This window comes from Sphaeramia orbicularis, chromosome 21 (genome assembly GCF_902148855.1).
Source record: "Sphaeramia orbicularis chromosome 21, fSphaOr1.1, whole genome shotgun sequence".
Taxonomy (NCBI): Eukaryota; Metazoa; Chordata; class Actinopteri; order Kurtiformes; family Apogonidae; genus Sphaeramia; species Sphaeramia orbicularis.
The window spans coordinates 48,663,959-48,676,959 of record NC_043977.1 but is presented as its reverse complement, the minus strand read 5'-3'; the positions used below and the strand labels follow the sequence as shown (position 1 = coordinate 48,676,959).

Sequence of the window (13,001 nt, the reverse complement as noted above, 5' to 3'; positions counted from 1 at the left end):
TGTGCATATTTCTGGTGTAATTCAATTCTTCAAGGAAATAATCATTTTAAAAAAGAATTAAAAAAAAAAAAAGTGTCTTTTTAGCAGTATCGTATCGTGATATATCGTATCATGATCCTAGTATTGTGATTTGTATTGTATCGCCAGATTCTTGCCAATGCACACCTCTAACACTAACATTAGTAAAGATGGTTGAACATTCACTACAAGTTGTGCATGCTCTGTCCCATTTAAGCTGATAGAGTAAACCACATACAAGAAACACCAGTAGCACTGGTTTTAACATGGACATGTTTTCCATTGTTGATAACCATGTGTTAAGGTAGGTGGGGTTATATTGGAATAGTAGAATTAACAGTTATTTGTATTTGTACTAGTCATTGGTAATTATACTAGCTACAGCAACTCTATTTTGGAACAGTTATAGTTCAGTTTGCTGTGCATCCATGTGTCCGCCCCCCCCAATCTCTCTCTTTCTCTTCCTCTTACCCTCTCTCTTTAACCCCAACTCGAGGCAGATGACCATCCTCCAGGAGTCGGGGTCTGCTTAAGGTTTCAGCCTGTTAAAAGGAAGTTTTACCTCGCCACTGTCACCAAGCTCCTGGAGGATTCTGTTGGGTTTGTAAATTGGCATAAGAGTCTGTTCCAACCAGGTTTAAATGTAAAGTGTCATGAAGTAACTTTTGTTATGATGTGGCGCTGTATAAATAACATTTAAATGATAGTGTCACAAATTGTGGACTTCCTGCAAACTGCTGCAGTCCACTGTAAGTATCCAGATGTACATGCAAAACCATCAAAAAGTTGAGTGTGCACCACTGGCCAGTTCTCATTATTAATGATCGCAATCTTCAGAGGGGGAGGGGGCACAAAACACTGACAGACCCTGATGGTGACAGCAGTCATAAAAAACTCATAATACAAATAGAAGTACAAGTTAGTGAACAATGCAGTGCATAACAAACAGAAACTTAAGTTGAATGGCAGACCTGGCAGCGGAAATGCCCCGCTGATGAACCATTAGAATGTTGTGTCCTGATAAGCACACAATGGCCTTGTACACATTGTACTGCATTTAAGTGCCCTAACAGAAATACTTGATATGAGAAAAAAAGAAAATAGAGAGTGAATAACGCACTATCATATTATGGGAATATTTTCCTATTCCTGATGAGATGTTTCACTGTCTGGCCTGAATCATGGATCTACACTGGCTTTTACATGGACGCATGAACAGACACATAACTAGTGCTCAGGGATTTTCAGCCACAACAGGGACAGAAACATAGTCAACAAGTAAAAAGGCTTCATAAAATAGTGTCACTTCAATGTTAAATCCTCACCACAAAGGTAGGTAAGTGTTAGAAACACTGTTCCAGGGCATTTATCCAGAAAGTGTTGTGGTTAATTGAAGAAGCGGCCTCAGATGGTCCAGGTGTGACACTTGACCCTGAGTCACTGTAATGGCAGCAACAATCCTCTGGCTAAATCTCTGCACCATTAACCCTTTGGAACAGCAGCAGCGAGGCAGGCTTCCCTGGATAGTGCACTAAAAGGTACTCTATTCTTCTTAATCTGGCTCCTCCTTTGCTTTCTATATATAACCATATCACCAAGGGCCTGTGCAGAGTCCACAGAATATGGAGGAGAAGGAAACAGAGAAGGCTGATGAATATGAAAAGGACAAGCAAAGCAGAAGAGAGGACCACTTCATTCATTTATTCAGTTACAACCCCTGTTCAGGCATTCACAAGTTTACAGTGAGCATTCATGGGCAGAAGATTTACCGTCCATTACCTCCTGTATGAGCTCAAAGCCAGGGAGAAAAGTGGAATCACAAAACAAGCAAAGAGTGTTTTCACAGCTACTACATGTGACTACATTATTAATGGGTTTAGCCTAATCCACTGTGAATACATGTACAACCACATCATGACACAACCCATGTTATCGGGGTGATCCACATACAGTGAAGCCCTGTGATGTGCAGGGCAGTAATACTGGCAGACGGAGTAGCTCGCTATCGCCACGGCCTGCAGGCGTTGGCCGTTCCTTCAGTATGCTCAGAGTCGACTGAGCTTCTCTAAAGGCACTGACAGGTACGATTCTCATGAAGCTCAACTACAAGCAGAGCTGGCAAGAACACAGCAGGATTATCCTGTCCAAGCTTCCTTCCAACTTCTTATGAAGACACTGTCCTGCTCAAGAGACGACGTAAGGCTTGTTTTAAGTTTCTGAGGTAGGAAGGAGAGGGTGAAGAGAGAATTTAAAGAAATTGTTGTAGGGAAAACCGAGCAGCTATGAGCAGATAAGCAGTCGCTTTTTCATTGGACATCTGTGCAAAACTTTACAGATACTTACTAAATGTTGAAAAAACAGAAGAGGTCGGTTTTTCCATTAAATCACAAATGCGATGATTTGTTTATTATCATAAGATGACATGAGAAGTCATTCCATAAACATGGCGATGAACAAAGATAAAGTGTTGATTTACAGATATATTCATTATCATTATATATTTCCCCTCTATCTCGTACTAAATTATAAAATGATTGGATTTCCTGGTGTGTCCACACATACCGTGACATGTTTCTTCTTCTTCTTCACTTGTTGTAATGTCCATCAACATCTGTTTTTTTAATTCACCTGACTAGTTGCGAAAAAAGGTCTTTCCATTGCAGTTTTGCGTGCTATACCATTTGCGCTATGCCCAAAGAACCACCTCTTGCCAGCGCAAAAACTTTTAATCAAAAAATTAGACTTTTGGCAAAACTGTCGTTTTTCTATTAGGTAAATTTTTATGCGCAAGTTATATTTGCACAATTTGAGAGTCAATGGAAAAGTGATTTCTGTGGATAAGATATCCTTTTTCAGAAGTCTCCCCATGTCCCAGATGAAAGAAACACCCCATCATGAACTTTACACTTCATAATATTACAGCTACTCAACACTAAGAAACAGCAAAACACATTCACAGCCCTGACAAAAACAAGCATCCACCTGGATTTAACACAGCAAATAGTTCAAACCCTTCCACTGGAGAATTACTGCAGTAATTAATATGTTACGAACTATTAATATGATGCTATTTAACTGATGCAGTATCTTTTCATTTCTTAAACATTCATCAGTTTGAAAGAAGCACAAAGACTGGACTGTGTTTAATGGATAAAGGTCATATCTATGATGAGTTCAGACTGACCCTGTTCCAGAGCAATGAAGTGATTACCCATCATGCCGACTGCCTACAGTCCAAGCCTGTGGGGGCAGTGATTAACCATCATGCCTAGTGCCTACAGTCCAAGCCTGTGGGGGTAGTGATTACCCATCATGCCTAGTGCCTACAGTCCAAGCCTGTGGGGGCACTGTTCTGTCTGGGGTTGGATCAGTTGTAATGTTCGAGTCCAAAACATGACAAAATGTTATTTTGTATAAGTTCACTGTAATGAGCCAAAGTGAATCCAATGAAAAGAGTATTGGTGTGTAAAATGAAAATGTTGTAGTAGATTGAAAATGCTGCATTTAAAATTGTAATGTAAATACAAAGGTGTATGGGTTGTAGAAACCTAAAAAATCGAAATAAACAATAGATAAATAAATAAATAAATAAATAAAGAGTATTAGAGTAGGAAAGTCACATTAAGAATCTAGAAATTTCTGAGTGGAAAAACAACATGAAACTTGCTCATTCTTAAGACTGTGGATCATGTTTTAATTTAAATTTATATTAATTTAATCTTGTCAATTTTACCTGCAGCATCACTAGGGCTAAAAACTGACAGTTGTACTCTAATACTTTAGTGAGTTTGATACTTTAGATGCACAATTTGGTGAAAAAGTTGTGATTATCATGGACAATATTGTATTTTACAATTGCAATGGGTCTGTTTGCTTGGTTATGAAGGAACATGTAAAAATCACTAAAACTAATTAACTAACTAAAATTTTAGTTTAGAATAGCCTAAAGAGTATGGAAAAGGACAGAAACATTTATAGATAGTAGCCAGTGAGAGTTAGTGTTGGTGTGACAATTGACAGATTTGTGTTTGTTTTTTTTAACAAACACAAATCAATTAATTTGTAGAATTAACTGCAGAATAAATTTCCAACCAAACCATAAGAAAACAAATGCCAGTGCACTATATTACAGTATTATCAGCAAAAGAATAGATTACTTTTTTTTAAAGCTCTAATTTTACTGTCATCGCTGCCACATAAAATCTGAAAAAACATGTTTTTTATGCAGTTCCATCAGTAACTGTACCCCAGTACTGCTGTTCGAGGTTTCAAATTAAACCTGCCATAGATCTGTGCATGTACATTATTGATCGATTAATTATTAACAAATCAGCAACTAGAACAAATCCCGGACATTATTCCATAATGACATTTTTAACAGGATTTATTTGCATAGCAGATGCTGTTGAGGATCATTAACCTCAGTTTATTTCCACTGTTTTCTGGCCTTATGCTGTTGTCTTGGTGTGGATGAGTTAAATCAGAGGAATAACAACAAAGTCAGTGTCATTTGCTGCTTGACAGAAAATACAAATGCCCTTCAAAATGTCATAATGAGGGGGCTAATGTATTTCCCCTCACCACAGAGACCGATCATCTGTTTAATTGATCCACATCCATGAGGGTTGACAATGAACTCTGACCTACGCTTTACATCAGACCCAATGCTGCAGAGGCTGATGCATATGCAAAAGATGCTAAACATGTAATCAAAATCAGCCTACAATCAACATTTCTATTCAATGGTGATTTTTTTGATGTTTACACTAATGTAAAAATTAAAATAAATAAGTGCATATTTATAAAGACAAACCTCTTTGTGCTGTTTGTACTAATACCAGTCCTGTGAGTTGTATGAAGCCTTATTCTGGCTTTTGTAGTGCGAACATGTGAGTGTGTGTACGGCATTGACTGTAATGTCACATTCACGCTCTGATGCTAACCTCTTCTGGCATGTGCATTAGCCCTTTCTGGGTTTTTTTGTTTTTTTAACCAAGAACTCATCTCCAGTGGATGCAAAAAGAGGTTACAAAATTCTTTAAAAAAAGGTGCTGACTGCCCTCACGTTCACATGGCCACACACAAGCATACACAAGAGCACAAACAACACCTAGACTATTTTTATTTCAAAGGTTACCATTTGCCTTCAAGTTCAGAGTAATGTATTATGCATGGGAATTTGTGAGTGTGTTGCAGTCTTAATGTACACTCTATGAATAATACCCACAACCTGCAACTCCCTGCTCACAATAATTTGGTGACAGGGGTGAGGGGGCAAATTGGACCCCCTCCCTGAAGGGTGTGCACAGTGTCTCAGTCATGCAACTCTGGGTCATGTTGCTTTATTTGCATAGACCTTTCCTTCTCACCGTTATCTGTCTATTTACAGTCTGTTGTGCTACTCTGCAGTTGACTCATTACTAGAAGATTCAGAAGATATTCCCCAACTTTATTCTTCACTCTGTATAGAAACTTTTACACTTTTATCTTTACAAGGAAGTGTTACAAGAGCATAACACCTGCAATATTTATGTAGAACCAGTTTGGACATTTAGCATCCAACTGGAAAAACAAACACCAACAGTTGATTCAAACTAATCAAATTCATCTCACTCATCTGTGTCAGTGCTCCACTGAAAGGGTTACACATGTCCGTACTAATAGTCCATGAAAATCAGACAGACAAGTAGACAGAAAGAAAAATATTTGTACACGTAATGTTAGCAGAATTAGCCCACTGTTGTTAGAATAAAGAATGCTGAAAATTAAATATATTTGTGAGCTAAGCTGCCAAACAGTTAGCATCAAACAAGTTTTTAATGATCAAACTAACACTATAGTGTGAACATAGCATTCAAATGTTATTGTCTTTTCTGTCTTCTTCTCTCTGATATTTGATAAATACTATTCTTGCAATTATTTAAATTTTTTCAAGATTTCAGGGCCAACTTACACTGCTAGGCCAAAAGCATTTCATTGGATTTCATTTGGTTTTGATAAGAGCACACTTTCACTATGAATGTCAGTTATGCCACACAGCAATTCCAGTCTGGACTGAGGTTCAGGTCTGGACTGTGTGGCTCAGGTCTGGTCTGTGGTGTTTGGGTCTGGATTCTGAGGTTCGGGTCTGGATTCTGTCTCATGATATTGAACCACTCCTTGACTACCTGAGCCTGATGAATCTCCCTGTGCCATAGGGATGATTTTTTGTTTGTTTGTTTGCTTGCCAGGCTGTGTAGAATAAGTATTACCAACAGATGTGGCCATAACTCACTATCTCATATACACTCCTGATCAAAATTTAAGACCAGTTGAAAAATTGCATGAATTTACATTTTGCACTGTTGGATCTTAAGAAGGTTGTAAGCAGCGCTTCAAAATGCCAAAAGAAGAAATGAGAGAGACAAAAAAAAATTTAAATAAGCAATTTATTGAAAACAACAATTAAACTGAAATAGGCTGTTCATCAGCCAATCAAAAGTTTAAAACTACAGCCTTTAAAAGCCAAAATCTGAGCAAAAATGTGGATTCAATGTCATTTTCTGTCAGGTATTCACCCTGTCATGACCTCCTGATGGCAAAGGCAAAAAAGCTTTCTCTCTTTGAATGTGGTCGGATTGTTGAGTGGCATAAGCAAGGGCTCACGCAACGCGCCATTGCTGCTGAGGTTGGATGCAGTAAGAGTCATTTTGAATTTCTTCAAAGATCCTGAGGGTTATGGAACAAAAAAGTGTTAGACCCAAAACAATTTCACTGTCACTGAGCCGGATGATTCGAATGGCGGTTTGTCAAGATACGAGATGATCCTGAACCCAAATTAAGGCCGTTACTGGTGCCGACTGCAGCCCAATAACCAACAGACGGCATCTGCCAGAGAAGGGCTATAAGAACAAAAAACGTCTTCAAAGGCCTCATCTCCTTTAACGCCACAAAATTGCCTGTTTGAACTCTGCAAGAGAGCACCAAACATGGGACACTGAAAGGTGGTTTTATTCTCTGATGAGTAAAAATTTTACCTTGACGGTCCTGATGGTTTCTGAAGTTACTGGCATGACAAGGAGATCCCACTTCAGATGTTTTTTATGCGGCACAGTGGCGGGGGGTGCCACTATGATCTGGCGTGCTTTTTCCTTCAATGGAACAATGGACCTTCAGGTTGTACAGGGGCGTCAATGGTGGCTGGCTATGTGGAGATGTTGCAGGGGACATCCCTCATGACTGAGGGCCCTGGTCTGTGTGGTAATGATTGGGTTTGAAAACAGGACAACACTGCAGTTCACACTGCTAACGACTTCTTCTAGAGGAATAATGTCACTCTTTTGGACCATCCTGTATGTTCCCCTCATCTAAATCCAATTGAGAACATTTGGGGATAGATGGCAAGGGAAGTTTACAAAAATGGACATCAGTTTCAGACAGTGGATGCCCACCATGAAGCCATCTTCACCACTGGAGCAACACTCCCACTAGCCTCCTGGAAACACACACGTGATAATAATAATAATAATAATAATAATAATAATAATAATAATAAGAATAAGAAGAAGAAGAAGAAGAAGAAGAAGAAGAAGAAGAAGAAGAAGAAGAAGAAGAAGAAGAAGAAGAAGAAGAAGAAGAAGAAGAAGAAGAAGAAGAAGAAGAAGAAGAATCCAGCATGCCAAAACAAATTTTTTGAGGAGATCAACAAGAACAGTGGAGCTATTCATTACTGAGTCCTTTTCTGAAACTTTTATTTCTATTTTAGCGGGGTTTCAGGTTTTTTTTTTTGCTGTGATCTTAAACTTTTGATCAGGTAATGAACCGCCTTATTCATTTTTTTTGTCTCACTCCCATTTCTTCTTTTCATTTTGAAACTCTACTTAGAACCTTTTTAAGATCCAACAGTGGAAAATGTGAATTCTTGCAATTTTTAAACTGGTCTTAACATTTTGATCTGGAGTGTATAGTCCACAGAGACAGTGATCCTCTTAAAGTTGTGGTTTTGTAAATATCTACTGTCATATGAACACCACTGCAGTGTTTTCATTTGTTCTACCAAGTTATGGCTGCCACTGTAAAGGTCAGAGGTTAAAGGTTAGCTCTCTGTATTATCACCATAGAGTAATTTGGTCTCTGCATTTTAACATACTAACACACACTCAGGGTCTAGCACCAGCATTAACAATTAGCATTAGCACATAGGACACAAAAGGAGGTTGGGAGGAACTGAACTAAAAATACATTTTTTAAAAATCCATACAAAACACTTAAGTAATAAATAAAAGTAAATATATGTATATTAAATATGATATATATATATATATATATATATATAAAATGTGGGATGCAAGATTTTTTCCTGGAGCATTTTTTCTATATTGCTTAAAATTCCCGTCACACCCCTATTGTTTAAATGCTCTAACACAAAAATTTTAAAAATGCTTGAACGGTGATATGTCTATCAAACTCAACTGCCATTTACTCCCCTCTACCTACCCCCCCCCCCCGCATACCCCTCTTCATGCATGAATCGAGCATTCTCAGAGGCTTGGAGCAACTGCACAGGAAACAAAGCATGAGCCAGAGCTTGGCTATATTAGCCCTTTCATGCATAGTGGTCACTACAGTGGATCATAACTCTACAGCTTTAATCTTGTATATCCATGGGTTTTGTTGTTTTAGTTCCTTATCAATCAACACAGTGGACACTTATGCACCATCTCATAAACTGCAATTCATACCATTATTGTAACTTTGCTGTTCTTGATTGGTTCTTGAGTGGAAATCAATTGTTAATATTTATTTTTTGCATATTATCTCCATGAAGTGAGTAATAACTAGTATTAGAATATGCTAAAATGTGAGAAAACATCAAATTAGCTGCATTAAACGTGGTTTCATTTCACTGTTTTCATATCACTTTATGATATTGGGTTTTAAATACCTGTTTCTTTACTTCAAGAATAAAATTCATGGTGAACATTTCATGAGTGAACATTTTTGTAACTCCATGAAAAACAGGTCGATTTAAAAAAAAAAAAAAAAAATTCAATCACATTGGTTTTTTTTTCATGCCTAAAGAGGAATAAAAACACTCAGGAAAAAAAATCTTGATTAAGGTTCTCATAATTCATGCATGAAAGGGTTAAGATGGAAAGTTCACCGGCAAACTGTTTCGTCACTAACATAAATCACTAGGAAATGTAACGTTAGCCAGATAGGTATGATCTGGGACTGCTCTGTAAGAGCAGGGGTGTTGGAGGAGACTGAATGAGGTATGCATGGATCCACGAGCCCGAGCCTCAGCCAGGTTCAGAGCTTGAGTCTGGGCCTTAGTCGGCATTGGAGCCCAAACTGGGGCTGTACAGGGCCAGGGCATGAGCCGGGGACAGAGCCAGAGCTAGGGCCGGGGCCGTAGTCCTTGTTGGAGCCTGAGCCAGGGCCGTATGGGGCAGGAGCTGGAGACTCAGCCGGGGTCGGAGCCGGAGCTAGGGCCGGAGCCGGAGCCTGAGCTAGGGTCGGAGCCGGGGCTGGGGCTGGGGCCAGGCCGGAGCCCGAGCCAGGCCATATGAGCCGGAGCCGAGGATGGACCCGGAGCCTCAGCCAGTGAATTGTTGCTGTGCAGCGCTCGTGAACCCTCGGAAACAAGCACTGCGTGTTGCAGCACTCTGGAGGCATGGCTTCGGAGGGATGTCTGAAGAAAGGGGTTTGGACTTTTGAATTGAGTATTTTCAAAATATAGCTTGCTCGAACCGTTTTTCTAAGATCTCGTACCCCACCTTTAACAGCTCTACAATCTAATGAAGGCTGTCCCTTTCTATAGAGGAGATAAGTTTGGTTGACATTCCACATCTTATTCTGCCCCAGACATGGTCAAAATGTATACCAAGAATGTATATCTGGTAGAAAATCTGTACACAGAGAGAATAATACATCATATTTATCAATAGGATTACTTTGTCGCAAAGTTATACTGAACAACATATATTTAAAACTACACAAAAATCTGACAGAAAATATTTTCATAATGCAGTTTTTTGGAACAATATACTAGAATGTGAGTTGTAAAGGACTGTACAGTGTGAACAGTGAACAAAGCCTTGAAACAGCTGAGTTCAAACCATCATTATATCTGTGCAACAAAGCGGAAATAAATATACTGTATAACCCTGACCCATTATTATCAGGTTCTTCAACAGAACAGTTTGTAATTCACATTAATAATGACAGCCATGCTGTTTAATAGACCAACACTGATGTGAAGCCTCATAACATGCGTCTTATCTCTTCCTCCTCTTAACTCTTATGTTACTATCCACAAATACTGACAATCTGACCCTCAAACCGTCTGGTTTGATTGTCACCACAACAGCTGCCTTCAGCAAACATATAACTTAATTGACTGAAACTGGTCACCCATGGAAAATTAAGTCAAAAATCCATTTCAATTGTAAGTTGAGCTGGCAGCAGTAATCTGGTGACATTTGCAACAGAGCAGGAAAACACCAAGGTCATTCAGAGGCATTTTATGTGTGGTCAAGAAGTGCAGCTCAGATGGACTGCATTAAAAACGCCATTTAACGGAAGTTGTCAAGTATGACACAGGACTGATTGGTTGATACAATGGTGTGAAACTGTGGGTTCTCCAAAAAAACTGAGACAACATTGAATGGAAGAATCTGAGACAAAAGAGTATCCAAACTAAGAAATGTGTACTTCTGTGATGTTACGCACATTAACATCAATTTATTTCAGATAATACAAAGAGTACTGCAGCTTCATTTCAGCATGTCTATGACTACGATAGAAGTATTGGATCATTTCATTAATCATTCCATCAGCAGCAAAAAACATGTTACACATACTCTGGAAGTTAAAGCAAACTAAAACCAAACACTTTTACTGTGCTAAACAATCTATTACCAATTTCCAACCCAACAACAACACTAAACAATCCACAATGCAATGTTCTTTGTAAAATAACACAATTCCACTGATAAATGGGTCATTTAATACAAAGGTTTGGTCAACCCTGTTATTTAATGATGGGAACTATCCCTCTGAAAAGCAGATCAGGGAACAAAAAAATGACTTAGTTCACACAAGAATAGCAAAAAGAAAACCATAGAAATTCAGTTTATTTTGCCAGTTTTCTGAAAATTTGCAAATAGTTTGATATCCAGTGTTTGGGTTCAGGAGGTTTGTGTTTTAGCCCAATTGTAATAACTGTTCATACACATGTCACAGTTTCAGAACAGTTTGTGCACACCAAAATGTCAAGTATTTAGTGTGACCACCCATGGCACATAAATGGTCTTGAACTCTTGTGAAAATATGAGATTTATTGCACTAATCTTAAAGAATTCTTTAATCGTATATCACATGTTTCTTACTGTTTGGCCCATTTCCATGTGAACAGTACTCACACCTAACAGTGACTTTTGCCTGCAGAAGACATTTAGTAGAGCCCGGCTGATTAATCTGCCAGCCGATTATAGCATATCACTGATTAATCAACATCAGCCAATATGTAGGTGATACATAAACGTTTTGCTGCGCAGAGATTCTGTTGCTTGCTGCTCCTGTGTGTGTGTGCTGCCCAGAGAGTTAGAGGAATAGGAAAGCGTGTCAGTTTCACTTTCACTTCCACTCAGACAATGACGTGCGCTTCCTGACTACCTCACAATTTCATTCTAAAGGCACGCCTGGCTATTAAGAATGTAGGGGAGACCGGGGACAGTTGTAACACAGGTCAGTTGTAACATTTGTATTTGCTCCAATCAGGAACAACTTAGGACTCTCCTAATTCACGCTGCACATCCTCAGTTTAGTCCTTAGTCTACATGGGAAGTTGTAGTGCCGTGAGGAAGACACATCAAAATTTGTGAGGGGAAAACATAATTTTGAGGTAAGTAATCTTTTTACTCTAATTATTTTTGTGATTGCATAGTATGCGTTTGAAAGTTGTGTAAATTATCTTTACGAAATAAACAAAGATTTATGCAACTGTTAATCCACCCGTCCATAATTATCTAATACAAGATTACTATATCCTGTGTAGATCAATGTTCTTATTTCATATATCGGCCAATATATCAGTTATCAGCCAATATCAGATATCGGCCGATATATTGAATATCGGCTTTTTTTAGCCCCCAATATTGGCATCGGCCCCAAAAATCCCTTATCGGCCAGGCTCTAACATTTAGTTCTGATTTTTGTGTGTTTTAATACTGAGGACAAATATACTGCATCTTAATAAAGAGACTGAGAAATAAATACTCATGCTCAATATATCCCTGCAGAAACAAAGGTAAAGGTGGATATTTTTTGCAAAATGCCGTGTGTTTGGATTGAAACCCCACTAATAACTGACCTTGAGCCTCCAAAGTTACTCCACCAGCCCTGTGAGATGAAGAAGAGCATTACATTTTTGAAGAAGCTAATGTTCATCATGTAGAAATGCTGCATGCTGCTCCTAGGCAGGAGCAGACAGACCAATAACGGGGACCAATAATGGGGCCATCAGACCATCAGACGCCCCCCCCTCGACAGCAGCAACGCTTCATGAGCCTGAGAAGCAGCAGAGGCAGCCTCTGCTTAACATGCAGAGTTCCAGAGACCACATAGATATCAACTTTCCATAGACCCAAACAAACATGGACACAATACAATCTATAAACTCATGGTCACCTTGACATCCTTTGGACCTGAACAGGCAACTGTGGCTCTGGGAGGTAGAGCAGGTCATCCAGTAACCAGAGGGTTGGCGGTTCAAATCTGTGGATACAGGATGTGACGGCCTCCTGCCTCAAGTCCATTTCCTTTGCTTTGCTTTGCTTATTACTGAGATCTGAAGATTTGGTTACAAAACAGGCTACACTATATGCAGAGGGGCTAGTGCAGGCAATCTCTTTGTCTTGTCTGGATTGTTAGTTTGGATAACTTGGTTATTTGGCTTTGGACTTTCATACACATTCACATGATACACTCACTAAAGTCGC

At 39.0% G+C, this 13,001-nt stretch overlaps 1 protein-coding gene and 1 pseudogene across 1 annotated transcript in view; both read right to left on the bottom strand.

Annotated features, from left to right (window-relative positions):
* Positions 1-13,001, bottom strand: part of adarb1b (adenosine deaminase RNA specific B1b) — a 236,061-nt gene that overhangs the window by 215,857 nt on the left and 7,203 nt on the right. The window lies entirely within an intron of this gene.
* LOC115412065 (olfactory receptor 49-like) overlaps positions 9,330-13,001 on the bottom strand; it is a 30,125-nt pseudogene continuing 26,453 nt past the window's right edge.